General features: G+C 36.2%; 2 long non-coding RNA genes across 11 annotated transcripts in view; one reads left to right on the top strand and one right to left on the bottom strand.

Annotated features, from left to right (window-relative positions):
- LOC136833328 (uncharacterized) overlaps positions 1–22,061 on the top strand; it is a 157,661-nt gene extending 135,600 nt beyond the window's left edge. Inside the window, exons 1-6 of one of the 4 annotated variants that reach the window (XR_010851436.1) lie at positions 10,529–10,684; positions 14,174–14,382; positions 14,525–14,583; positions 15,338–15,497; positions 21,414–21,494; positions 21,924–22,060. This is a non-coding gene — a long non-coding RNA (uncharacterized lncRNA). Of the gene's footprint in view, positions 1–10,528; positions 10,685–14,173; positions 14,383–14,524; positions 14,584–15,337; positions 15,498–21,413; positions 21,495–21,923 lie in introns of those variants that run through there. The other 3 variants (XR_010851438.1, XR_010851435.1, XR_010851437.1) reach the window with 3 other exon arrangements.
- LOC136833327 (uncharacterized) overlaps positions 21,762–24,803 on the bottom strand; it is a 326,360-nt gene continuing 323,318 nt past the window's right edge. For all 7 annotated transcript variants that reach the window (XR_010851431.1, XR_010851430.1, XR_010851433.1 and 4 more), the window contains 2 exons: positions 22,689–23,382; positions 21,762–22,577 (listed from right to left, as the gene is read on the bottom strand). This is a non-coding gene — a long non-coding RNA (uncharacterized lncRNA). The remainder of the gene's footprint in view (positions 22,578–22,688; positions 23,383–24,803) is intronic.

The raw sequence follows: 24,803 nt of genomic DNA, 5'->3' as shown, positions 1-24,803 counted from the left end.
AATTGAAAATTCGTTAACTTCATATATACCGTTTTTTTCCATTTCCAAAATTATAGGCAGTCCTATTTACCGTTTTTTCCATTTCCAAAATTACAGCAAAGTCTCTTTGCTTTGTGGTATTAAGGAAAGTGATCCTCTTCAGGCAGCAATAATAAGTAAAACTGATGAATCTTATTTCATTGCAGCATAAGCGAATGTCATTAATGGAGTGAGAACCTTAACTAGACTACCGAATAATCAGAAAATAAAAAGTCAGAAGTGAAATTCCGCAAAACCAAATTCTATACTACACAAAAAACTCCGTCAAAAAATGAAAAAATAAAATTAATAAATGGAATTCGCAAGAAATGAAGATTTCAACACGAAAGAGTAACTAAGGGTAACACGATGCTGCCGAGATACGCTTTGAATACGGAACAAAGTTTTCGTGGAAGCAAATTAGCGTAACTTCCAAACCAGATTTAATTAAAGTTGAGATGTGTTACAATGGCCAGTAGGGAACTTTAATTGGAACTTACGCTTGGCAGAAATAAAATGTTAAACATATCGTTACCTTTGGGTGAATATGTGGAAATAAGAAACGGGCTGTAAGTACACACACACACACACACACACACACACACACACACACACATATATATATATATACATACATATATACTTAGCTTGATGATGAATAATATTGCCAAGACCAGGAAGAACATTCTTTATTACACAAGCTGGAGGTATAAAACCTCATCATCAGGCTGAAAAATGACAAGGATTAGAATCAATGAAATTACAATAAAAATAAATTGTCATGTAAATCTTTCAGCAAAAATACTAGCCAAATATATAAACGAACAGTAATTATAAACTAAAAGGGTGAGACGCAAAAAAAAAAAAAAATTTAAAACGAACACAAACATAAATATATAAGGTGAAATGTAAACAAACTACCAATCACAAACTAAAATATTTAACGACCAAATTGGTGGTACCTACTATGAAATTACACGATAGCTAGTTGAATACCAGACGAGTTGTTGTTCAATCGGGTTTCATCCTTTAATAAACAGCGACTCTGAAATCAAAAGGTCCAGTCTGTTTGAACAAAAAGACAGTGCCCGCCCGAAAATCTAGGTCAGTGATAGGATGGTCCTGTGCTAAACTGTGTTCCCTAATGGCAGAGAAGGGTGGTTTGGAAAGAGGAAACCTAGTTCCAATAGAAAGACCTCTGTGTTCCAAAAATTCTGTGTCTGAGCCAGCGGGGAACTGGATCCCCACGTATCGCAGACCACACTGCGAACAAGTGAACAAGTAAAACGACACAGGAATTAAGGTCCAGGCAGAGTAGGCTTCTCTTCAAAAGTGATCCCACAATAAAAGGATTATCGAAAACAAACCGTAAACTAATTTGAGGAAAACAATGCTTAAGTATTTCTTGTAACTTTTTTCTGACCATATAGCTACTATGACCAAGGTAGGGCAATTTAATGTACTTTACATCCTTACTATTCAAATAGCTATCGTGTAATTTCATAGTAGGTACACAATTTGGTCGTTAAATATTTTAGTTTGTGATTGGTAGTTTGTTTACATTTCACCTTATATATCTATGTTTGTGTTCGTTTTAAATTTTTCGTTTTTTTTTTTGCGTCTCACCCTTTTAGTTTATAATTACTGTTCGTTTTATATATTTGGCTAGTATTTTTGCTGAAGATTTTTATGACAATTTATTTTATTGTAATTTCATTGATTCTAATCCTTGTCGGTTTTTCAGCCTGATGATGAGGTTTTATACCTTGAAAGTTTGTGTAATAAAGAATGTTCTTCCTGGTCTTGGCAATATTATTCATCATCGCTTAAGTTTTCCAAGTAGCCGCCCAATTACTGAGACTATCTATATATATATTATATATATATATATATATATATATATATATATATATATATACATATGTATATATATATATATATATATATATATATATATATATATATGTATATATATATATGTATATATATATATGTATATATATATATATATATATATATATATATATATATATATATATATATATATATATATATATATATATATACATATATATATATATATATATATATATATATATATATATATATATATATATATATATGTGTATATATATTTTTTACCGATACCTATGTACCTGTAATAATAACAACTGTGCCCTCTTAACTTCTCGAATTCTTCTCACCGGTTGGATATGCTTGTCACTGGAAAGCCTGAGGTCCAAGTGCAAGAGTGTGATTAAATTCTGACGTCCGTAGCAGGATTCGATCCCGCATCCGAAGTATCAGAATAAGGTCACGTTACCGACCTGACTATATGAGGGATAAATCTGTTGCCGCTAATACGTACATATATAGCTGTCGAATTCAGATACATTTATTAGAGGTGAATAGATATATATATATATATATATATATATATATATATATATATATATATATATATATATATATATATATATATATATATATATATATATAGAGCTCGATGACCAGGTTTGGCTAGAGCAGCAGTCAACTCTTTCGAGGTCTATGTCGCGGGTTCAAATCCGCAGCCGACCAGTCAGAGAGGCGGACACTTTGCTATCCGTATAGACACCCGGGATTATATGTAATCAATAGATACGTTTGCTTAAAAGCAAATGGGTGTTACAGACTAATACACACACGAACAAAGCCACCCAACATCTTTAAAACATAACAGACACCTCACACGTCTCGACTGTCGACCTAACCGCACAATGACTCCTCGCTGCTGGGAGAAAGGGCGCTGGTGACTGGTACAATTCATGTACATATGCTACCGGGGTCTAAGCGATGACAGGCAGGGCAGCCGATCGAGACTACAGTCTGCCCTAAAGCCAAATCAAAGTCCTTCAAAAGAAGGCCTCGTGCTTACCCGATACAAATGGGAAAACAAGCACGTTAAAAGAAGAAGATATATGTGTGTGTGTGTTTGTGTGTGTGTATATATATATATATATATATATATATATATATATATATATATATATATATATCTAAACACATGTTATAACTTACTCACAGTTAAGAGCTTGTGCATAAGAAAAAAATATAACATATATATCTTAGCCGTGTAAGTTTTCTGCATCAATAGAGGTAAAAATCCAACTCTACCTGATATAATGGCAGACAAAATTGCAGTTTATTAAAACAGACAAAAACGACGCTATGAACAAACAAATAATGAATTTTTCGCGCCAAAGGAATGTTTTTGTACAAAAATAATTTGGTGTCTTTTGAGAAATGGGTGGTTTCAAACCCTTGTCCGGCTATAAAAAAAAAAAAAAAAAAACAGCAGTCACCGCCGTTCTAAGTTTGGATTGGTTGTACAAAGAACTTTAGAGTTATAAGGGTGTGAGATTAGTCTGTAATTAGTACAGTGAACACAATACATATCACGCCGATTAATAATATTCACATAGTATGTCTCATAATCCAATATCCTCTCGAAGGAGGTCATAAAAATTTAATTTTTCACCGCAGCAAAGTATAAAGCTTAATGCTGTTTATTTATCGACTGGCTATAATTAGTTGAGCATTTCACGTGGACATTTCTGATGAAATCCAGAGTAATAAAGCATGCGAATGACGTAATTACGTTTCCAATAGGAAACCCCATTTTTTCAGGTCAAGCGAATTTACATTATCACCTAACGGAGAGGAAGGGTCCTATTTTTTCCTCACTCCTCCCGGGAGACATTCCCTGCTAATGAGTTCTCACAGAAGGTAATCTCCATCGGAAATGACTAGTGTTATGAGCAGATGAATGATCTGGGGTGCCATCATTTACTCGTCAACGCCGGAAGGACCAAAAAGTAAGGGAAGTTTTTAGGCAACCTTACGTCATACTAAACACGTCGTTAAAAACATGATCGCTCATTCTAATTACGTAAAACATAACGCAGTGGGCAAGGCACTAAAATATCAGAAATAGCAATGGCATGTTTTTCACCATCAAGATTTGTATTTGGGTCTGTTTACTATGTTTTGCGCTATTAAAATGACAGAAAGGTACAGCAAAATTTGATGCATAGTTAAATGTTATTATTAAGGTGAAAGTTTTCATAAAAACTCGAATAAATATAGATCCTAGAAAGTAGTCATAATGATGATTTTCCAACACGATTAAAACCCCTTCAGGAATTATTTGAAAAGTAATTATTCTGGCTCTCAAATTTTACAGGAAGTAATATTTTCATTTTCAGTCATAGATTTCTCTATGAAAATGGGAACGAAACAGATCGTTCTCCATGAAGTAAAAACTGTATTTAATGAATTTTGTTGTCAAGGAGTCTGTAAAATGGATTGGAAAGAAAAATCATTACTACGCCTCGGGGTAAGCTACTGTTTGCAGATCAGAAGGGAAAAGATGGGAGCAAATAGATGTTTTTTTTATTTCTACCTCTTACATAACAGAATATAGAATAGAATATAGAACAGAATATAGAATTTAGGCCAAAGGCCAACCGCTGGGATCTGTGAGATCATTCAGCGCTGAAACGGAAACTGACAGTAAGAAGGTCTGAAAGATGTAACAGGAGGACAACCTAGCAGGTGCACTATGAAACAATTGTTAGGAGAGGGTGGAAAGTAAGATGGAAGAAAGAGAATATGAACGGAGGTACAGTAAAAGGAACGAAGGGACGCCGCAGAGAACCTTAGGTAATGCCTACGGCACTAATCCCCTACGGGGTAACTGAAGAAAGGAAAGTAATCGGATTGTCCTCAAGGCAGGAATCATTTGGAGAAACAATTTCTTACTAGGTGGAAAATTGTTATTGATTTTTGCAGGTTTTCTTTTGTTCTGTCTATCGTTTGAGGAAAGATATTTCTAAACAAAAACAAAAAAACTATGTATATCATCTTTGTTTTTAGATCTAATTCCCCCCAAAATGTTTTATTTTATTTGTTTCACGGATATCTGAACGCTATGGAAAATGATATAAGCCTTAATCGTAATCGTATTGTAAGGAAAAGGATAGTCTCTCACATTTTCCAGGTGCTGATAACTCACCCAGAAATATAGTACAATAGCACCTTACCCCTTCAGCAATCTTCACATTCCACTCGCACTAGTTTTAAGGTTGCTGGATGTGTGAATCGTATTTTCCCTCCTTATCTTCAGTTACCCCGTAGACGGTTAGTGCACGGGGTGCACTGTAGTCATTACGTAAGGTTCATTGCAGCGTCTCTTCGGCCCCTAGCTCCAACCCCCTTTCATTACTTTTACTGTAACTCTGTTTTTATTTTCCCTCTTCCAACTGACTTTCCACCGTCTTCTAACAATAATTGTTTCATAGTACAATTGCGAGGTTTTCCTTCTGTTACACCTTTCAAACCTTTTACTGTCAATTTCCGTTTCAGCGCTGAAAGACCTCATAGGTCCCAGCCGTTGGCCTTTGGCATAAATTCTATATTCTATTCTATACTCTATTCATTTTCAGTTATGTTTGGATGATTCTGACGAATATTACCACCTCTGTACGTTTCTTTCACCTGTGTGTCCCTTGCTCTAGATATATTTTATGGACTACTAGTCATGAAGCCCTTTTCGTTTTCCTCGTTGTTAGGGAAGTTTGTTATCCACAGTGTTCTTTTATTTTTTCCTTGTAATAACATGACGTTTCCCTTTCTCGGCTCAGGTTGCATAATTACTGTAATATTCCCTCTCTCTCTCTCTCTCTCTCTCTCTCTCTCTCTCTCTCTCTCTCTCTCTCTGTCAGTACATTATGGGTCCAAAAAACTTGTTATATAAATCAGTGCCTCTGTTTCCAGTCTCCCATTACGTATTTCTCTCTCTCTCTCTCTCTCTCTCTCTCTCTCTCTCTCTCTCTCTCAATATACTCTTTTGTCCCATTTTGAAAACTTGCAGTAATTCCGCGCATGTGTTTCAGTTTCCCAGTACATGCCTAATCTCTCTCTCTCTCTCTCTCTCTCTCTCTCTCTCTCTCTCTATGCATTTTGTCCCCGAAAACTTGTGTAATTCCGCGTATGTGTTTCCAGTTTCCCAGTACATCCTAATCTCTCTCTCTCTCTCTCTCTCTCTCTCTCTCTCTCTCTCTCTCTACATTTTGTCCCCGAAAACTTGTGTAATTCCGTATATCTGTTTCCAGTTTCCCAGTACATGGCTAATCTTCTCTCTCTCTCTCTCTCTTCTCTCTCTCTATATATATATATATATATATATATATATATATATATATATATATATATAGAAATATATATATATATATATATATATATATATATATATATATATATATATATATATATATATATATATATATTATTTTGTCCCCTGAAAACTTGTGTGTAATTCCATGTATATGTGTTTCCCACTTTCCCAGTACTTGCTTAATCTCTTCTCTCCTCTCTCTCTCTCTCTCTCTCTCTCTCTCTCTCTCTCTCTCTATATATATATATATATATATATATATATATATATATATATATATATATATATATATATATATATATATATATATACATTTTGTCCCCCGAAAACTTGTGTAATTCCAATGTACATGTGTTTCCAGTTTCCCAGTACATGCCTAATCTTTTTCTCTCTCTCTCTCTCTCTCTCTCTCTCTCTCTGAGGACATTTATGACACGAAACTTTGTTACATAATTTAGCATTTCACTATCCAGAGTCCCTTTACACATTTAATGCAAAACAGAGGATATTAAACCTTGCTGTCTGAGTTAGGCCGAGCAGTATTTCTCCCGGGATTGTCCATAGAACCCTACAAGCATAACTGTACAGCCGGGGCAATAAGAGATGCAAATTGTAGTACTGTTGAAATAAGGTTAACTGCGTTACACTGGTCCTTTTGGGTGCAGGCTGGCTTTTTGATTTATATTCGAAATAAAACTGTTTGGAAATTATGAAGCTTGTAGTATGTATAAAACGTGCAACATCTGCACACTTTTATTATCATATGCACACACACACATATTTACTGTAGAGAGAGATATATATATATATATATATATATATATATATATATATATATATATATATATATATATATATATATATATATATATATGTGTGTGTGTGTGTGTGTGTGTGTGTGTGTATGTATAAACTGTATAATATATATATATATATATATATATATATATATATATATATATATATATATATATATATATATATATATATATATATATGTGTGTGTGTGTGTGTGTGTGTGTGTGTACTGTATATGTATGTATATATAATATATATATGTATGTATGTATGTATATAATGTGTCCGTGGTATATGTATACTCCAGAACATATGACTCATTATTTTAGATCAACCTGTTCTTTCACCGCTTCAAAAAGGTCAATGGCACAAGTCTTCAAGTATCCACTAGTTTGAAAGCCTGTTTTAACGCAGTCCTCTTAAATCTTTTGTTGTCGAATATCGGTCTGAGAAGATAACACAAGTGGTTACATTTTTAAACGAATTTGATAATGCCTGCGTATTTCTTGTACATTTTTTTAATTCATTGTGCACCTCACCAAGTATCTGAATTTGTTCCAGGGCCGATTTCGATAACTTGAACTCTTTTAGGTTCCTTTAGAAACTATCACATTATGACCATGGCTAAGTCGGGTAGCAAGTAGTTGGGTGTGCTCTTTAATTACTGCATGACCTCCAAAGTGGCTAAACTAGACTTGTGTTATTGAGAATTTCTCCAGACCCACACAATTCTTTTTTGTCAGAGTGGAGTCAAAGTCTGTCTGTTCAGTACCTAACCTGCTGTTACTTCCACTAGAATTCCTTTTTATCTCAGTCGTAAGGTCGTCCACCTTCCTCGCTTTACACGTATTACTTTGGGGAGTACCCTTAAGAACCCCGTGATGTATTACCTCTTCCTATACACTCTGTCCTTATTGTACACATCATACACCACGACCCAAGTCTGACAGTCTCTTTTTTTTCCCCCATCCTGAAATCAACTAACCTACCTCTGCTCAAGAGGCTCCTGTAATCCTTATGGTGGCGGTTTGCCTAAAGAACTTAGGAAGTTTGTAATTCTCTGTATACACATTGCAGGGTTAGAAATAAACTGAAAAATAGCTTTACCAAACAAGAGTAAAGCATGGGAAGAAAATTGAACCCTTATAAAGACAGCATTTTGGGTACATATAGTAAAATGTACTGTCAAATTTAAACTAATTCAAAAGAATTATAGATTTTAATTGACAGTTAGACTGGAAACAACAAACAGGAAATTAGTCTAAAGGGAGCATTTTGCAGACATTACACAAGATCCTGGGGAAAAAAAATTCATATGCCTATGTAAGGCAGAAGGTTAAACCTGTTGTTAAATCACCATTCAAAATATTTACGATAACGACGTTAGACCACCATAGCAGCAAAAACTATCATCGAACATACAGAAGACAGCATCGTTTCAACTATACCAGGAACAACAGTATGAACAAAGCTAGGAAACACGTTACAATAACGGATACGTTTTCTCTTCTGTCACACATATGTTCATGGCAAAGAACACGGCCAAATCTTTTGTTTCTCTGAAAGGGGTCCTGCATTTAAAAGCAATATGGAGAGATAGAGAGAGAGAGAGAGAGAGAGAGAGAGAGAGAGAGAGAGAGAGAGAGAGAGAGAGAGAGAGAGAGAAATGGTTCCCATGTGGACTGTTATCCGGGTCCTCTGAAAATATTTTGCTGAACTTCCCTGCTACGTTTTCGGAGACGTTTCTTATTGCCCATCAATTCTGGGCAACTTTCGGCGGATAACACAGATAAGAAGACGGATGAGCAATGGTTATTATGCTGCAAACTAAAGACTATCATAAAAACCTAAACATGACATTACGATTAGCAGAAAAGGCGGCAAAACTCATATTTAAATGCTTGAATAATTTCTTACAAGTGGTTTTATGCTGCACATCCCTTGAATGTGAAAAAGAGACAAATTATTCATGCAAATGAAGCGGCAGAGTAATCAAGACAGATATGCTCAATACATGAACATGGAGAAAAAAAAAAGTATACCTTAGTTTTACCAGACCACTGAGCTGATTAACAGCTCTCCTAGGGCTGGCCCGAAGGATTAGACTCATTTTACGTGGCTAAGAACCAATTGGTTACTTAGCAATGGGACCTACAGCTGATTGTGGAATCCGAACCACATTATAGCGACAAATGAATTTCTATCACCAGAAATAAATTCCTCTAACTCTTCATCAGTCGGGCGGGAAATTGAACTCTGGCCCATCGAGTGACAGTCCGCACTCTACCGACTCACCCAACGAAGAGCTTATGAACATGGAGAGGAAGCAAGATATTGGCAGATATGGTAGTTCATAGAACATGCAACCATTTAGGGGAGATGCAAACATTGTACTTTGTCAGTTTCACTTGATTAGCATAAAAGAATCTTTGTCACTAATGGTCCTACTTAATTAACACAAGCCATTCAAAATTAACTGCGTGTATACGAAATTTATTCCGGAATACCTTTAGAAGTGCTCAGAGCTGCCAGTAATCCATAAAAGTCTCGGTTTTTCGAATAAGAAGATATCAAGGTAATTTTTCATAAAATATTGAAAGTATCAAGAATATCTGATTAATTATGCCGTCCCGTACAAACCATTATTCAAAACAAGGTTTCTTAGTATCTAGTTAATTCATTAATTTCCCTTGAATCTTATATCATAACATTATATAATTTAAAAATGGCTGCGTGAGGCCTTTACATGGTCTCCCGGTCAAGCCTCTCTGTTTAGCAAACTTTCCGTGGCTGTCATTAAGCGTCATTAGGGTGGCAGTAACTTGCAAATTACTATTTTACATCTTATGTAATTAATGCGTACATGTACTCCCACATTTGTAAACAAAAATCATATCTTGAAGACCTACGAACTAAACATCGTTCAATGTCTTCCGCAGTTTCTGACGGGTCCTGTTTTCTTAGATTAGTAGGTGAGGCATCGTAATCTGTATAATAATTAATGGGATTCAGTCTCCTCTCCCACAACTACACCCTAATGGAACAGTTATGAGTTATCTACGGAAAGCATTACAAATGCTCAAGTGAATTAGGATTCCTAGATCTCTGGAGCATATTTAGCGGCCGAAGAGAGAGAGAGAGAGAGAGAGAGAGAGAGAGAGAGAGAGAGAGAGAAGGTTAGGTGTTATATCTACTGTACTGTATATCTCAAGGGTACATCATTACTGTTATATAGCTACAACCTTACTGAACTTGAAATTTTAGGATGATGACCAAATCAGCGTCTTTTCCAAAACTCAGTTTCCTCTTGTATTTTATTTAATTAACTGGCACAGGAAGCTCATCAAGTTCTTATTTTAAGACTTCTTGTTTTTATAAGTTGCCAAGCAATCAATTCTCTCTTTTTCATTAGTTTTCTGCCATGCCAACAGATGTCAGTTTTACCTGTTTTGCTGTGACGTTTGTTGGAAGGAAACCGCACTCCTGCAGATTCCTTGGTTTGCGGCCAATCAGGTCTCGTTCTCCCTCTTTTGTTTTCAGTTGTGGTCCGTCGAGGCCCTCTGGAAAATCGAGATTGATTTTTACTCACGTGACTTGCTTCTTATGTAACCATCGGTAAATGATAAGCTATGCCATCACATTGCTTATAAGGTACGATTATTATTTGCATTTCAATACTATGGTAGAGTTTGGAGCAAATGTCTGAATTTAATCGGAGGCCTCCAAGTATGATGTAGGGCTACCGAGATTAGCAGTTCTTGTGGTTTTTGTGGTCATTTGTGGATTCATCAGTAGCATTCAACGTCTTTTGTAGGTAGATTACTTCGAATTAGTTACTATTCATTACAAGAGCCACCCTGTTAAGATTATCAAATAAAACCACCATACAATGTGCAATCTGAGGATGTAGGGATGAAGTTTAAGTTGGAAACTGATTGTGGCGAGTTCGAAATTTAGCAGGAATGTTTTTGGCCAATAAAATTAGTCTGTGGCCATAGAGGCTAAATTATAAGTTTTTGTTGTGCCCAAGCAGATGTACAGTATTCTTTACTTGTTCCATAGTACAATACTTTTTTTGCATCTCGCTTCAGGAGACAGCTCCAAAGTTCTAAGTTGTGTGAGTTTTCAGAGTTGTGTTTCTTGTTAAAATTCCTTTTAACTTGCAGAGGTACCGAGGTGTTAATTCCATGAATCATGTTATATATTTTGAATAAAATATTTTACCATTAGGCAAATTTCTGAATTTTTGTTCATACAAGAAACTGTACATTTTTTTTTTACGGAGGAATTGAGTACACGAATGGTTAGGTTGAATTATTTTGGGGTGAGCAGAATTGTTGATTTGTGCTGACAGTGCTGATGTAATGTGCTCAGAAGGCAAGACAAACAATTTGAGAAATGTAAGATTCATATTACTGGTATCCCTCACTTGAAGCTTATGTTGAAACACACGTGGGGGTCTTTCTCCAAATGCATCCAATCCTAACTTTACGGTAGCCGCATTATCGTACACTGTTTAAGAAGTTTTGCCCCCTGGAACAAACCCCCACCCCTTCCCCATAAACGTGGGAAATAAAGTTCCCAAGGAGGTTCCAGGGTCCCCTAGTATAGGTTGTTGCTAGTAGTCTTTCATTGATAATTTGCTCAGCCGTATGTTTAATATTTTTTAATAAGGATTATCGAATATGTTTTCGGTAAATTCCAAAACTAAATATATTTCCACTGTAGTTCTTGATGCAAAAGCTGCACAAAGTTTCGCATATAATAAACTAATTGAGAGCTAACTTGGATACTAAGCTGCAACAAATGGTTGGATGTAAAGACACTAGAAATATACGAAAGAAGCGTGGTTGTAACGAATAAGTGTACTCTTAAGTTTCCCTAATTTTCACAGATTTGGATATAGTCCCCAGAAGTCAATAATGTTACTTTTCCCATCCAAAACTAACTGTGCCATAATGAAATTACTTTAATTAGGTTGTCCAGAATTGAAGTTTACACTGTTTACACTCGTAACTTACCTCAGGTTTATGATCTGTGGAAGATTCTTGAATTGTGACTTTAAGGGGAGGAGCTAAAAGCTGTCTCCTCCCAGGTAGGATCCGAAAACATTGGGAGGATTCCGTATATTTTTATTTGTGGCTCTCGAGGTCAGTCAGGCTTTGGGCCATCCAGCGGCTGGACCTGTTGTCCTAGGTTAGATTCATACGTACCCCTGTGATTGCCACTGACATGGTTTGTAATTCCTGAGATTATCGATTACACACGTGAAATGTGTTTTTTTTTACTGCTTTTTAATTTTTAAAAATTATGCATTAACATTTCTGTCGATACAATTCACTTGTTTTTGGTTTTTATACCAAAACTTCCAATTTCACACAGGTTCTCTTATAGTTGTTAGGTATAAAATGTGCACCAACACAATTTTAAAAATTCACGAAACACATCTAATCTCTAATCTTGGCATTAAAGTTAATAATTTCATTATATTTTGACTATCATTTTTTAGGGGATAGGTCTTGACAAATCAGCATTTGAATTTTGCACATTAATTATGGTACCGATTAAGTCCCCTTTAGCACCATATTAAGTTGACGTAACTAGGATGCTCGTATCATAGATTGGAATATGATTTACTATTAATGACATTTGAAAGAAAATTCCTGTAGTTTGCTTTTCATAAGACGTCTCAAAATACTACATTGTACTGGTGTATGATTGCCCTCGGACCCCATACAGTAGGTCACTAAGAACTTGAGAAAATTGGGTTTTAGGACCGTTCAATGCCTTCATGATGTCTTAGGTTTAGAGTAACAATGGGTTACCTTACAACCCGCAATCAGTAAAGACGTAAGTGATTGGAAAAATAATAGGCGTAGGGTGTGTTTGCTCGACATGTCTAAAATAATGGAACTTGTACTTTCTGGATTAGCTTAAAAAATAATAAAACAAGTTGCAAAGTATTGACTGGAGTGGTAAATGGTATAAGCAGTAAGTACGGTGCGTTTCAATTTTTTTTAATGCAGCTGGGAAATTCATGAATAACTGTGATGGGTTGCAGTGTATAGGTCAGAGTATTTCAGAATATAAACGGAAAGAATTGAGAAGCTAGTAAACAAGCCGTGATGATAACGCACAACTCCCCCCTCCAAAGCAAATCCCAATTTAGTTATTCACAGTCAGTTGTGTTTAAGCATGTGTTTACATTTTATTTGAAGGAAGATACGAACCTCCTTGAATTTAAGTGCTAGATCATATGCTACAGTTTCATAAACTTCAGTTTATTTCCAGTCATATTCGAAAAATAATACGTTACCTGCAATGTTTTGCTGGTTCATCGATGCTGGAACGTGCTTCTTTACCTCGATTTCATTTAAGGAAGCAGCAAATGCGTGTTAACAGCTGCTCTGAAGAGCAAACAAGATAACCTGAAAGGCTTTGTTTCACAGTTTTCCTATTAAAATGTAGGCTGGCTGAGCCTACAGCTCCCTTCCTGATATAGGTTGGGATTATGCACTAGCTCTCTGACATTTGGCAGATAACGATATAGGTAAATTTTCTTAGAAACAATTCAAATTCAAACACATCTCCCTGTGACTCAGGACCCTGTCAATCTTTCAACCCTATATCAGGTTTTTAGAGGAGCCATTGGTCCCCCGCTTACGATCGTGATCAGAAGCATGGCATTTCCAGATGGAAATCCAAATAACCACTCAGTTTAGACACTTTTCTCCCTTGTGAGGAGCGATTCTTGGTAATAGGTGATGTTTGTATTCCCGTATGAACAAATGATAATTTTTGAAATTTGTATTTTGTCAAGGTATACAAATCAGAGCCTTTTATCATAATGGTACTTCAAACATCCCGCGCAGTCTTTGATGCTGAAGGAAAAAATGCCTGATTACGGCCGGTGAGTGGAGGGGCGGTTCTCCCCACTCAACTTCTTCCTCCATTTAGCTACCTTATCAGATTTCAACAATCGCTCCAGCTCGAGCTGAGGAATATTCTTACACAGAAGGCTGCAGTTTGCAAATGTAGGAAAAATGTAAATTACATTTTTTGTCATTTTTTATTTTGTATGTACATTTCAAGTTTTACACAGTTTAACATTAAATCGGAAATCATTTTGTTTTTTTGCAGAAACACTTTAGATCAAGGTTGCAGTTGGAACGACAGTAACTACTAGTGAAATGGTAGTGTTGTTTTGTTGTTGAAATTTAACGCTGGGGAGCGATTCTGTTGGAGGACCCGAAAGAAATTCAGTGACCACTGTGAACTGGAATTGTTTCGTGGTTTTACAAAATGCCGGGCAAGTGAGTGTTTAAATGCTTGGGTGATAATCTAATCTGGTAGGTATCGAGGTTTTCGTTTCCCCCTCACTTGAATGCCATTAAAGTCAATGAGTATATGTTGAATGGATCTAAATACTGATTTCATTATGTGATAAAGGCTTTTAACTACAGGGATATGTAATATACTGTCATCTTACAGGAGTTATATGCATGTCCGGAGATAATACACAAGTTCAACCAACTGTAAATTTATGCAAGGTACGTTTAAACTTCTTGTAAAGCGAAAGTTGATTATAGAACAAAGCAATTGATTGACCCATTGAGTTGTACTGTCAGTAACTGTTCTGGGGAAACTATAGCATAGTTCAGAATAAAAAAAAAGTCGAACATGACCGTGTATCTCTTGACGTTAATGTTTTTCATTCTGGGCTCTGTTGACGAACTTCGACATTCAGATATTGATAAAGTTCTGCCCTGAAGTTCGGCTATTAACGATGATAGAGATATCTGAATATAAAAGAAACAGTCGTGGGGTGTCAGCCAGAGGAACAACGGTTTAGCTAAGTTAAAGTAATGGAAAATATTCTTTTTTGAAATGGATGTTACAAAGATACATGGTAATTTTTAAGTTGAATAACCAAGGAACCTTGGTTGTCGAGAGAGAACTGTATGCTAAAACTTAATCTTTCTCTCTTCTCCCTCCCTCCCCTCTCCCCCTCCCCTCTCTCCCCCTCCCTTCTCCCCTCCCTCCTCATTCTCCTCCCTCCCTCCCTCTCCCCAGGCGCTCTGGGAAGGTTTGTTTTGTAACATCTTCGATTCTACAATTTGTGTGTACGATGTACCTTTGAAAAAAAGAATGGTAGCACGTTATCTTGCTCTTATACATTTTAACGGATTTTTTTTAACCAAATCTGAATAGAATAAGTGGACCCCGTTGGAACGTGTCTTCAATTTACCGAGTTGCAGGTTTTTAAGGGTGAAATTTTGAGTAACTGCTTTACTTTTTTTACAGGTTGTGTGTAGTGTAACAGAAAACTGAATTATTCTCAAGACTGAAGATTCTCGCCCGAACTGACGATGCCTCTGCATAAATATTTCTTCCAGCAACATTCCGACAGGCGTGTTTTAACTGTGCGTTGTAATCCACCGTGCCTCTCGACTGACGTCTGTAGGTATGTTTTCTGCCATGTCAGCCATTTTTATGGATTTTAAAATAACGAGCTTGACGTCAGTGTGGTACACACGAAATGGGTTTCTCATGTTCAGTTCCTGTATCATTACCTACATTTTCCTTGCTGACTTTAATGATATCCATCTCATGAAACCCCTTGTTCTGAATTTTTTTTTTATTTTCGAACTCTCTCTCTCTCTCTCTCTCTCTCTCTCTCTCTCTCTCTCTCTCTCTCTCTCTCTCTCTCTCTCTCTCAATTGTTCACTTTGAGTAAACGTGATTAGGAACAGTATTGAGCTTGATTTCAGAAAATTCCATTATTTTGAACTGGTCGAGTAAGGTTTGAATGAACATTTCAAGTATATTTAATTTGCAACCATAGATTTCTCTCGTAATCAGGATTCAGACTTGTATAGATTTCTGATTCAGACATGCATAGATTTCTGATTCAGACTTGCATAGATTTCTCTCGTAATCGAGATTCAGACTTGCATAGATTTTTTTCGTAATTAGGATTCAGACTTGACGTCGCCAAATTTTACCCCTGATGATTGATTTTGGAGATAAATTTATACATACCTCGCTAGTCACTTGCATTGATTTTGGATACCATCACCACCTAGATAATGATGTTTATAAAGTACAGTGTCTAGTTACATTAAGGGTAACTGGTTCATTGGTGAATCTGAAATTTAGTTTAACCGTAAAACCTCCGTACCGCTAGCTCATGCAAACTGTTGTTCCATGAAATTTTGCGCCATTATTTTAAAACTATCTTTTAGGAGTCATTTGGGGCAGTGGTAGAACAGTTTTCCAGTTATAGGTTGAGAACATCATAATCCGAGATTGTAGATTTTTTGCGAAAATTAAGGATAAGTTTTTTAGCTTTATTAAAAAAGTTTGAGATATTAGACTCTGGAGCTCAGGTACTTCAGTTTATTTGCAATAACCGTATAAATATCGGCAATTGTCCGAGAGGGATTTTGGTTTAGGAAAGTTTGTATCTAGTTAATAGGCATGTGCAGAACATTAAATTAAAGGGATTTAATTTTCAGTGATTGTTTTTTACATGTGCTTACGCAAAAGGTCTAGTGGCAGCTTGGAACGTTCCTGCCACTCCTCAAGTTTTAAGGTTAAGAAATGATCTCTCTCTCTCTCTCTCTCTCTCTCTCTCTCTCTCTCTCTCTCTCTCTCTCTCTCTCTCTCTCTCTCTCTCTCTCAGGAATTTAATTAGGTTCTAGGTCTGTCTTATCGAGGCTTAGAGGAATAAGTTTTTGGTAAGACGATTTCAGTATGCTCCGTAGATCAAATTTTTACTCGATGCCAAGAACTCTGTAAATATTTTTTTTAAAGTTTCGGGACCACTCTAGGGAAACCTCTTTAGGCTAGAAAACCCATTGACCGATTGTCTCCTTCAGTTTCCTTTTATAAGTGGTCGTGGTATATATGTTGACTTATTACCGAACTCCTAGCTGTGCAAGCCATTGTTCATTGTAGCAAGTGGGTTGGTCAAATTTTCATTGTAGCAAGTGGGTTGGTCAGATTTTCATTGTAGCAAGTGGGTTGGTCAGATTTTCATTGTAGCAAGTGGGTTGGTCATTTTCATCATTGTAGCAGCGGGTTGGTCAAATTTTCGTTGTAGCAAGGGTTGGTCAAATTTTCGTTGTAGCAAGTGGCTGGTCAAATTTTCGTTGTGCAAGTGGGTTGGTCAAATTTTCGTTGTAGCAAGCGGGTTGGTCAAATTTCGTTGTAGCGCGGGTTGGTCAAATTTTCGTTGTAGCAAGTGGGTTGGTCAAATTTCGTTGTAGCAAGTGGGTTGGTCAAATTTTCGTTGTAGCAAGTGGTTTGGTCAAATTTTCGTTGTAGCAAGTGGGTTGGTCAAATTTTCGTTGTAGCAAGTGGGTTGGTCAAATTTTCGTTGTAGCAAGTGGGTTGGTCAAATTTTCGTTGTAGCAAGTGGGTTGGTCAAATTTTCATTGTAGCAAGTGGGTTGGTCAAATTTTCATTGTAGCAAGTGGGTTGGTCAAATTTTCATTGTAGCAAGTGGGTTGGTCAAATTGTTGGTGTCAAAAGTGCAAGTTACTAATGGAGGATCATAACTGTGTTGCATGGTGGTGGCATTATTTGAATAACGGTTTTAAAAGTTGGCATTTGTCAAAAAGTCTGTAAATGTTAAAATTTTCTAGAATTCCTGCGAGTTCTAACCGTTTTCTTGGAAATAATGGGTTTTCATGGGCCACTTTCTGTAGCGTCTTGTAAATTTTTATGGGCCTTTGGAGTTCATAAGATTATGGAAGACAGCAGGCTTCAGCCCCTGGTATTTTAATACCAAATGTTTGGAAACACGTTTAATATTTTTCGTCTTCACTTTGGTTCGATTAAAAAGTAAAAACAGATGCTTGCTCTCGTGCGTGATTGATTTTGGTCGTTCAGGCAATTTACGGTAGGTGTTCAGTGAATAGTTGCATAAATTAAACCTTTTGAAATTGATTAATAAATCAGTGGTTTCAAATAGTTATACGACTACAGGACTGGCAATTTGGGCATGCACTTTATATGGCCAACCTTTCATTATTTTTCTCCCAATTTTAAGACACAATGTGTGATAAAATACAGTTTATGAATCGGTATATTCTCATAGCCACGGCATGTGAGGTTTTCATCTACTGCGATACACGTAGAAAAATAAAAGTTGCAGTATCCATTGCTCGGTTTTTCATTGTTAGTTCAGCCGGTTGTGCTGTTTTGTTTGTGAAGGTTTGTTTTTAGCCGTAGTTGGATTTTTATTAGTTGTGTATTTTCACTTTGGTTCATTGACTATTTGATATTAAATACATCTTCATCTTTTGACTATTATTCCTTTTTTTATTTATCGATATTTTCCAAGTATTAAAGGTAGTGGTTTCTTGCCATTCTTTTTACACTCTACGATAATTTACTGTTATGGACTGTGCTATTTCCTAATGACAATTTCCTGTTATGGAATATGCTATTCCTCTGTTTTTGTTCTGTCATGCAAATTTTGTTGCAGGCACTTTCACAGTTACTATACTCACGTTCCCTTACTGGTTCTGTCTGGTTTTCTCATTCTTTGACGTAAGATTTTTGCTGTTCCATTGTTCATTTTGCTCTCTGGTTCGTCTTTTGTAAGTGGTTTTTTCCCTTTTTTTTTATTTTTCACGTTTTACCATTTTACTTGCGCCTTTCGTATTATTCATCTTGGTTTTTTGCGATTTTGTCCTTAACACTTTCTCGTACCTTTTAACTCGGTTTTTATTTTGTCTAAATTTCTGTTTTTTTGGTTTTCATGTTTTACCGTTTTACTTGTGTCTTTCGTATTATTTTATGTCTTGCTGATTTCTTGTAATTTTCTTTTTAACGCTCTCTCGTGCCCTTTATCACGGTTTTCATTTCGTTTCCATTAAACTGCACTTTTGTTCTTATTACCATTGTCGCACTTTTGGAATCTTTTTCACTTGTTAAAGCTTGCTTCTTAACTGACACAATGAACTCTCTCTCTCTCTCTCTCTCTCTCTCTCTCTCTCTCTCTCTCTCTCTCTCTCTCTCTCTCTCTCTCTCTCTTTCTTTTCTGCTTAAAGCCATGAGTAAGCTTTAATCAAAAACTTCAAATATCTAAATATTCTGACTAAGCTGATATAGTAATCGAGTATAGAATGAAGTATCCGAAGTTAAATATTAATACTGGTGAGAATATCAATGGCGGTGGCTATAATGTGTACGTATTAGCTTGTCCAAATTGAGAAACAGCACAAGGTACATACACGTTAACTGTCAGTTATGTTAACTGTTATTTATGTTAACTGTTATTTATTGCATTGTGAATTTTTTTATTTGATTACTGGGTATACGTAAAATAACTTAGAAGGTATCGCATGTGTCCATCGCATGGGGCAGTTATATTTTCTTCAGTACATGACACATGGTAAATGTGCAGCAAGTAGTACTTGTGTGCATTCTGGCCGCTTTTCAACTTTAAGAGTAATGGCCAGAAGCTAATTGTACGCTCTGATAAATTTTCTAACATTGCTAATATTGGTTTTGATAGTTATCATAAATAACACCATTCATATCTTCAGTTACACAGCTGTCAGTAGCTGTACTTTTTTCAGCCCGTAAATCAGTAGAAACTAAGTCGATTTTCCAAGCCCTTGGGGCAGTTCTCGGTTTTGTGAGCGTGGGTATGCTAGTAGAACACTGCCATTTTGGGTGGCCCTCTACAATCATTTCTATGGCACTGAAAGTTCTCAAGTTACCCACCTTCTTGGATGTTTTAACATTGCATAGTGAATTGCTCAGAGGTTGGCTTTTCTTGAATGTGGCATAACATTTATCATCTTTGATGTAATTCCTGGAAGTTCGGTCCTACTTTTGTTGCAGAAATGCTGGTGGCTTTTTTAAAATAGATTATTACAGCCTTTAAATAGTTTCAGTGTGTCTTTCTTTATGCTTTCGAGTAGTCAGTGTTTTTTATTAGCTACACGGTGAAAAGCGGCTGTGTTTGTCCAAATATGCTATTCCTGGAATGTTTGTGTTTTTCAGCTCTCAGTACAGTATAGTGTATCTTCGTCTCCCGACTTTTGTGGCTTGGTCGGTTTAATTCAGACTAGTATTGATTCCCATGTCGGAGGTATCCTTTGAAACTGTATTAGACATCTTGAAGTCGGGTATCGCAGGATTTTGAAGTGAAGTGTCAACTAAGTCTGTCAGCCCTTTCCTAAATGTCTAAAGGGCAATTTTGAAAGCATGATGTTGGTCTAATCCATTTCAGGGATTAAAACCATATAAAATCATTTATTCCCAGCCGACAAGTTTGAAATTTAGAACAGTCACATATTAATAGACTTGATCTTATTGAGATTCTCATCTTAGAAGTCTTGGTCTTATTCTTGAGACGAGGATTCTAGTCTGTCTTAGCAGGAATTCAGAATGTGCGCTCTCATTATAGGTGGTATATTTTAATGTTCCGAGTTGTACAATTGATGCACAGATTTCAGACACATTGGAAGTCCATTCTTACCATTTTCCTTTTCTTTCCGAATTCTTATAACCTGGGCTGCACAACCTTGGTCTTAATGAACGCCTTAGTGTGTTAAAACGTTTTGGAAGTGATACTCTCTGAATATACTTGGCCATTTTGAGGAAGCCTGGTTTGGTGACTGTTTTGAGGAAGCTCGGTTTAGTGAAAAATTTAGTCTGATCAGATACTTTTTAGATTTTTTCTTTTCTTCGGTTTGGTGAAAAATTTAGTCTGATCAGATACTTTTTAGATTTTTTTTTTCCATGGATAGGATGAAACTAGTGAATTTTCCAAGTATTTTCCGACAGTAGATTTTTTCTTTTCATGGATAGGATGAAACTAGTGAATTTTCCAAGTATTTTCCGACAGTAAAAGTATCTGCCCTTCTCTTTCGTTTGATACTATAGCATTTTGTGCGATAAAAAAAAATTCCGACTAGTTCCTTTCTTTCTGTGCCCTTTGAATACTAATAATGATGATTACAATATTTCTGAGGTTCACCCATAACCACGGACTTTTGACTGGAGTGTGATGTCCCTCTCTGTTAACTAGAAACTGTTTTACAAAGTGCCAATATTTATTACTCATGAAGCCTATATTAAAGCTTCTCACATTCAAGCGAGTATACAAAGTAAAAGGGGACGAGAAAGTAATGGTTTCACTATTAAGATGAAAAAAAAATTTTTCATCTTGCAGCTTCTTAGCCATAGGCTATTTTCCTCTACATCGCCATTGCTGCATATTATCATGGAAACGCGTTAAATTCTGAGTGTTGGCTTAAGTTTTTTGATCGGGATGATTAAGTTGCCTACGTTGTGGGTAACAGGCAGGCATCTTGATATGAATTGTTAAAACATGCAATCGTGTACTGTTTTGCAGATGTTGGAAATGGGACTTATGTTAAACAAACGCAACAGACAATGGTTGTTCAGGCGTGACTGAATTTATACAATACATAAGGTATGTTGGTTTTTTTTATTTCTTTTTGGATTCCAAAAAGTAAAAATGGTGGCACCCTGGAGGGCAAACGCGCCTATAAAAAGTATATAGCTTTCGGTACAAAATGTTATTTAATGATAGCAGTTTACTGATCATTAAATTTTTTTTTTTTTTTTTTTGATACCAGACTTCTTTGGCTAAATGATAGAGAAAGTGTGGTTCGTTCCAGTTCTCGTTATCTTCCGTTAATGGGGCCTTTAATTAATTTAAGCATTTTGTTCGTTCCAGTTCTCGTTATCTTCCGTTAATGGGGCCTTTAATTAATTTAAGCATTTTGTATTTCGAAAAGTTAGGAGCATTTCCATATTATACAGGAAGCAATAAATAAATCTGTCATGACTATTTTTATTGGGAATTAAGGTTAGCAGAGATTCGTGTTTCTTTTCACAGGTTCCGCGATGATTGACCAACGAAATAATGAATTCGATGGTCTCAGCTGAAGTGGATTTGGAGTACTTGTCTCCACCTGCAGATAAGTTTCAAGATCGTCAATCTCGTACAGCAAGACCAGGCGGTATACTACCACATAATCAATCCACAGACAACTTGTTTTTCTCAAGTGATATCGTGTAGGATGAGATGATTTATGAAGCAAGATACAGTCATTTATCCTTAAGATGACATATCTGCCGTCGTATTTGGCTCATGCATCTATGATGAAGTGAAGAAGCAATTACCATCGTCGTCCAAGGGCCGCAGAATGTTTGTCGAGCAAACCTTTAGCACGTGGAAGGAACGAGTAATTTCTTTCCTGACAATCCGAGGCAGTTAAAATTAGTGTGGATCATACTGCCAGAAGCAGCCTGATTAGAGTATATTTCCTCCTTTCTCCTTAAAGGTCGTCTTGCTTTAGTGAACGATACTCCTGCAGGACCTTGGAATGTAGACGAAGTTTTTATGTATTCTACCAGTATCTCCTCGTTTTTCTTTGGACGATAAATCTGAAAGAGATAGTGTGAACGATACTCCTGCAGGACCTTGGAATGTAGACGAAGTTTTTATGTATTCTACCAGTATCTCCTCGTTTTTCTTTGGACGATAAATCTGAAAGAGAAAGGAGCAGCCATAGACCTATCGAAAAATTGGTCATTCTACACTGTAAATGTCAATAAATTACATTTATATCCGTACAATATACTATTATTTACAACTTACCTGAAAGTCGCACAACCGTGCGTCCTACGTCTGTAATTTCTCTATAACTTCCTCGCTTGCTTCCCTCTCTTGAAAACCATATGTAACAAAATTTGTTACTCTTCGTACAAAGGGAATTTTGCCTAAATTAGCGACGTGTAGAATTTCTCTTACCCAGTTCAAATCACCCATGACGAAACACTTAAAGGAATCCTTGTATACATTATTAGTGACTGCTTTGTGATTTAGCCCTATTTTCAGTCGACAATTGTATCATGTTTCTGGATTAGCTAAACTATCTACGTGGAACGAAATCTTCGGTGCCACTGGAATGCCATAAAGATGAAAACACTTCCCGGTATCCGCAGCACGGCCATCTTTCGTCTTCCTCAGTATCCGCAGCACGGCCATCTTTCATCTTCCTCAAAGTGCTGCAGTGCATGAAATTTTCACTCTATGCGGAGGACGTCAAACAAATATCTCGAACTTTCTTAATTTCCGAAATTGTCGCATTCAAACCCACAGCCGGAAGTCGTCGTTAAGACTTCCAGTGTTGCTACACCGCTGATAATGTTAATTTCCGAAATTGTCGCATTCAAACCCACAGCCGGAAGTCGTCGTTAAGACTTCCAGTGTTGCTACACCGCTGATAAATGTTAAATTCCTGTGTAGGCCAACTGCTGTGCATCTACTGTGTAGAATCCCACCACATTACCTGAAACGAAACCAGCCCATCAATACAATAAAATTATTACATTTCACATTACTTAGATTCTCACGGGATGATGAAAGCGTGGAATGCTCAGATGCCCATTAATTACAATACCCAGAAAAGCAACAAAAAATGCTTTCAATTTATTAACTATCTAGGTAAAACTGCAAAGAAATTACATGTAGATGCACTTGTTAGCAAACTGTATTCCCTATTCCCAAATTCATTTCTCCAGGAGAAGGCGGTTAAGACAAACCAGAAAGTTTTAAGTAATAAATTTGGCAGCAAAAACAACAAAGCGCAACCAAAATTAGTAATTTCCAAAACTAATTTATCTTTCGATAACGTTGTCCATAGGCAAATGGTGTGATCATACATTAAGACGCACGACTACGTCGAGGTGGGTGTGACGCTGCAGATTCTCCTAGTGCTTTTCCATTTTACATATTGAACAATACCAATGGAAGAAGTTTTCTTCAGTCAATGTAGTTTGGTTGTAAAAGACTGAATTAATTAATACTGAATTTATTAATTAACCATATACTGAATTTATTAATTAACCATATACTGAATTTATTAATTAACCATATACCGACTTTGTTTTTTCATTGTTATACTTATGTACTGCACTTTATATACGCACTTATTGCAGGAATACCACTTAATTTTAGGACTGCAAAAGTGTTGAATGCAGGAATACCACTTAATTTTAGGACTGCAAAAGTGTTGAAATGAAATAAGCGTAGTAATGCAGTGAATACTTATTTGCATGCTATACGTTTAGTGTCTTATTTCTAACTCGATGGAATAATTAAAGAAAGGGGAGTTGCCCTAAAAATAAACAATTTTTAGACATCGCTGAAATTTTTTAATGAATTAAACTACCTACTTCGCCTAACACTCCCTCTCAGTAACTTTAACCATCCGCTCTCTTCCCTAGCCGGAAACTAACGCCCATCCTTGAACCTTTATGCTAAAAAAAGCACTATTTACGTCATTTTTCCTGAACGTCAGATATTTTTCTGATAATTACACCTAATCTTTAAAAGTCCTTCACAGCTGTATTTTAACTCTGGATAAATTCAGTTTAAAAGAAAAACTCTGGCTTCGAATTCGCTAGTAAATTTTCGTTTGGGTTGACAACAAAGAGCCAGTGACCTAAACTACTCCGTGCCACCACAGTTCATTTCTACCTATCACTGCTGAAAGTGACTGCAAAATTACTGTTGTTAGCAAAAACCTTAAGCCTGTATCGACCTGCTTGCATAACAACCAAACAACATTTTCAGGGCTAAATAGCTAAGCAACACGCATTCAGGATCAATTTATGATAAAAAATAAAAATATTGGCCAAGTTTCACCCTTACAGGGCAAAATGACTGTCACAATTAAACCTTGGAAAAAACACAATTTACTGATCACAG

Source organism: Macrobrachium rosenbergii, chromosome 51, assembly GCF_040412425.1.
Source record: "Macrobrachium rosenbergii isolate ZJJX-2024 chromosome 51, ASM4041242v1, whole genome shotgun sequence".
NCBI classification, from domain to species: domain Eukaryota; kingdom Metazoa; phylum Arthropoda; class Malacostraca; order Decapoda; family Palaemonidae; genus Macrobrachium; species Macrobrachium rosenbergii.
Note: the sequence above shows the minus strand (reverse complement) of the source record. Positions and strands in the feature narration are given on the sequence as shown.